This window comes from Aquarana catesbeiana, linkage group LG10 (assembly GCF_042186555.1).
Source record: "Aquarana catesbeiana isolate 2022-GZ linkage group LG10, ASM4218655v1, whole genome shotgun sequence".
Classification (NCBI taxonomy): domain Eukaryota; kingdom Metazoa; phylum Chordata; class Amphibia; order Anura; family Ranidae; genus Aquarana; species Aquarana catesbeiana.
The window spans coordinates 202887381-202891557 of record NC_133333.1 but is presented as its reverse complement, the minus strand read 5'-3'; the positions used below and the strand labels follow the sequence as shown (position 1 = coordinate 202891557).

Genomic DNA, 4177 nt, shown 5'->3' with positions numbered 1-4177 from the left:
CCTAAAAACGCGGTGCGGTTCTTCCGCGATTGTCACGTGATCAACTGCGCTGCAATTGCTGCCTAAAAGAAGCTCCTGAACTTTTTTGGGGGGGGTGACAATCTTCACACAATGTGCAGCAAAAAAAGGCCAATGTATGAATGCAGACTAAAAGGCTAGGGTTAGACCCTCTCTCAGGTTTTTATTGGTGTCCTCATAAGGGAAGTCACACTCTTTATGTGTACTGGTGACCATTGTTAGCAAGAAAGAAAATACAGCAGGATGCAAAATGTTTACAAGCTGTCCCCAGAACAGGAATAGAGGAAAGTCTTCCAGTGGTGACACCTGTTTGGGGACAAGATCCTAATGCCGCGTACACATGATGAAAATTTCCGCCAACAAAACCGTGGATTTTTGTTCGAAGCTTGTTGGCTCAAACTTGTCTTGCATACACACGGTCACACAATTGTTGGCCAACAATTACAAATGTGGGAACGCGGTGACGTACAAGACGTATGACGAGCCGAGAAAAAGGAAGTTCAATAGCTAGTGCGGCTCCTTCTGCTTGATTCCGAGCATGTGTGAACTTTTGTGCGATGGACTTGTGTACACACAATCTGACTTTCCGACAACAACGTTTTGTTGGCGGAAAATTTGAGAACCTGCTATCAAACATTTGTTGGCGGAAAGTCCGACAGCAAATGTCCGATGGAGCATACACACAGTCGGATCTTTCCGACAACAAGCTCACATCCAACATTTCCCATCAGAAAATCCGACCGTGTGTATGCGGCATTAGAGTAGAGTTTCTCTCACTTTGGGAGAATTCCTTTGACTTCCTCTTGAATCCCGGGGACAGGAAGTGAAGGGAAATTCTCCCAATGGCACACAGACAGCAAAAATAAAGTGGCAGGGGTCTCGGCCCTTCCGTACTCTATCCAAAACATATAAAACAAAAGTTTTGACTATATATAATTGGTAAGCCCCACCGCCAACATTCACAAGCTCCGCCTTAGTTTGATGTATTTTGAGCAAAATTTTAGGACTCCTGAGGGGCTTCATACATCATATATGTTAGCATGGAGTCCCGTCTATCCTTTGCCTGGAATAGGAATGTTCTCATCCTTTTTTCTCTCCTTATGTTTCTATAGATCCTAAAAGGGCACCCATACAACACCACAGTGGACTATTACTCCTTGGGAGTGATAGTGAATCAGATGTCCGTTAGCGTGCATGAGCTCAGAGAGATGAAGAAAACCCAGGGGACCACGCCAGGCCTTCCTTTGCACCGGATTCGTCCAAAGGACAAGGATGTTCACCTCAAGGATCTCATAGATATGGTGAGTATACACAGCTTTACCTTCTCTTTACAGACAAAACTCTTTCCAGGTTATACAGACCTTGTTAGGAGTTCAGAACACACAACTCTACATTCTTTCCACCACACATTCATGTGGGTCATAGCAATACTTTTATCACACTGACTGCTTAGTGGAAGGATCTGCCTTCACTTATAGTCCTCCTGAGCATGTACTATACCAGGTACCATGCTACAACCCGATCCAATCATAACATAGTGGCAGGTTTACAAGCAAAATCAAGAAAGCTGAAATATGTCACTGTCAGAATCAAAGATTACGATGGGGAGTTCTATTGGTTACATATTGTTATTGTTCTCCATGTTTCTTATCATATTTCTTTTTTTTTTTACAGCTCTTATGCAAAGACCAGGATGAACGGGCGCGCCTTGTAAGGGACATCAGAGGGCACCCATTTTTCAAAACGACTGACTGGGCCGAGGTGGAGAAAGGAAAGTCACCCGCAGCATTTACACCACAGCCGGTAAGTATATGAATAATGGAGGGGTCCGTGTATATTGGGGGAGGGGAGATTATTCAGCAGCATCCAAGACGTGTTTTTTGTACAGAACTCTCACATTTGTGATTTTGTGATCACCGCACAATCACATGGTTTGGGGACTTGTCTGAAGGAATTCTGTTTATTATTGGTGAGAATTATTATGTATGTGTCAGGCACACAGCTTAATCCCACCAGAAACATACTTCCTGTCCTGGGGCGACAGCACAGAGTCACTGTATCTATATATACGTCAAGGATGTGTTAATGCAGTGCAGTGCTTCTTCTGATCACTAGAGGGAGCTAGGATTGAAGGATCCCTCTTGGGGTATTTGCTGCACCTCGGGGGTTGGGCTTACCAAGCTTTGTCACCATTTACTGTATAAATCTGGAAGACTGACGAATGTCATTTTTTCCTTCCAGATTTTTAAAACAAGGAAAGATTTAAACATGAAGATAGAGGAATTTATTGCCGAAGAAGAAGAAGAAGAAGAAGAAGAAGAAGAAGAAGAAGACTCGGAAAGCTCCACCGAAGACTCGGAAAGCTCCACTGAAGACGCAGAAAGCTCCACTGAAGACGCGGAAAGCTCCACCGAAGACGCGGAAAGCTCCACCGAAGATGCGGAAAGCTCCACCGAAGACACCGAAAATTGAAGAAGTCAGAATTTTAAGGTCCACACAATATAGGGAGGAGTCTAAATGGCATGGCTTGAACCACTTAAAGTGGAACTATACTCCCCTCACACCCCCGCCGCCCTCAAAATCTAAAACCATGAGGTCAGACTGAGTGCACCCTCTACACCTGCAGCCGTCCGACAACATAGCTAGACAGGTACTCTCCTGAGACAAGCAGCGGCAAGAGGAATGCAGAAGGAATGGGGGGGCATTCCCTCTGCATTCCTCGTCACCATTTATCTCGGGAAAATGCCTAGAGCTAAGAAAAGTGGACATCTCCATCCTAGGCATGTTGTTTGGGGGAAGTGTGGGGGCACCAAGCCTGACTACATAGCTAGGAAGGAGACAGGAACTCTCCGGAGACAAGTCGCGGCAAGAGGAATGTCTCAAGAAAGTTCTGAGGCTGTGCTCAGTCTGACCTCATAACTAGTCAATCAAGATGGCTGAAGATCTGGAACCTAGAAGACAGTGAAGTGAAGAAGGTGGCATGGGTAAGAGGGGAGGCGAGTAAAGTTCCACTTTAAGTGGTTCAAGGCATGCCATTTAGACTCCTCCCCCATAGCCCGCCTCTACTCCACATTTCCTGCCCATTGTATGTGCAGCAGTGACTTTGGGAGTGATTGGGATAGGTTGCTTCCTGGAGGGGTGGAGTTTGAGATCAGACCTCTTTCTAAATGGCCTTCTGGATTGTGGGCCCTTGATGTTGTGGTCCTGTCTCTACATTCTGAGCAATGTAAAGGGAGATGAACTGGACACTCTAGACTGATGATTCAGGGATTATCCGATCGCCTTATGGGGTCAGGAAGGAATTTTTACCGCTTTGGAGATAATATGACCAAGGGGGGGTTTTGCCTTCCTCTGAATCATCATAAGGTTTAGGGTTCTGAAGAGGGCTCATCTCTGAGGAGTCAGAGATGAATAGATAGATAGATATAGGGGGGGGATGAGTGATAGATGGAAAAATATTAGATATATAAAAATTTAAATATAGATAGATGTTAGATGGATAGATATGGGGGGGGGGGGGGGTGATAGATGGATATAGCTAGATAGCAAAGCTCCGGTGGCCTAATGGTTAAGGCACTGGCCTCCTCGGTCAGGGATTGTGGGTTCGAGTCCCACCTGGGGCGATATCTTGCTTGTCTCTTATACCAGGATGTAGGGAGTGATCAACTGAAGGAATAATAACCCCCCAACATTGGTATTAGTGAGGACGGTAATTGCCCCAGCAGAAGTGATCAATTGCAGTAATAATAACCCCCAACATTGGTATTAGTGGGGACGGTAATTGCCCCAGCATGAGAGATCAATTTCAGCAATAATAACCACCAACATTAGTGTCAGTGGTTGCAATCAGAGGAAGTTTGACTTACCTGTAATTTCCATATCTTAGAGCATTGTTTCTCAACCTTTTGCATGTCCTCTGCATTCCTCTTGTCACTATTTGTCTCAGGAAAGTGCCTAGAGCTGAGAAAAGTGGACATCCCCTTCCTAGGTATGTTGTTGGGGAAAGTGTGGGGGCACCAAGCCTGACTACATAGCTAGGAAGGAGACAGGAAATCTCTGTAGACAAGCGGCGTCAAGAGGAATGCAGAAGGAGAGGGGGCATGTCTCCTGCATTCCTCTTATCACCGTTTGTCTCAGGAAAGTACTGAGGCTGTGCTCA

At 45.5% G+C, this 4177-nt stretch overlaps 1 non-coding gene across 1 annotated transcript; it reads left to right on the top strand.

Moving 5' to 3' along the window:
* Positions 1–3568: 3568 nt before the first annotated feature.
* Positions 3569–3641, top strand: TRNAR-CCU (transfer RNA arginine (anticodon CCU)). The gene has a single exon. It is a non-coding gene; the product is annotated as a tRNA-Arg (tRNA).
* Positions 3642–4177: the final 536 nt, after the last annotated feature.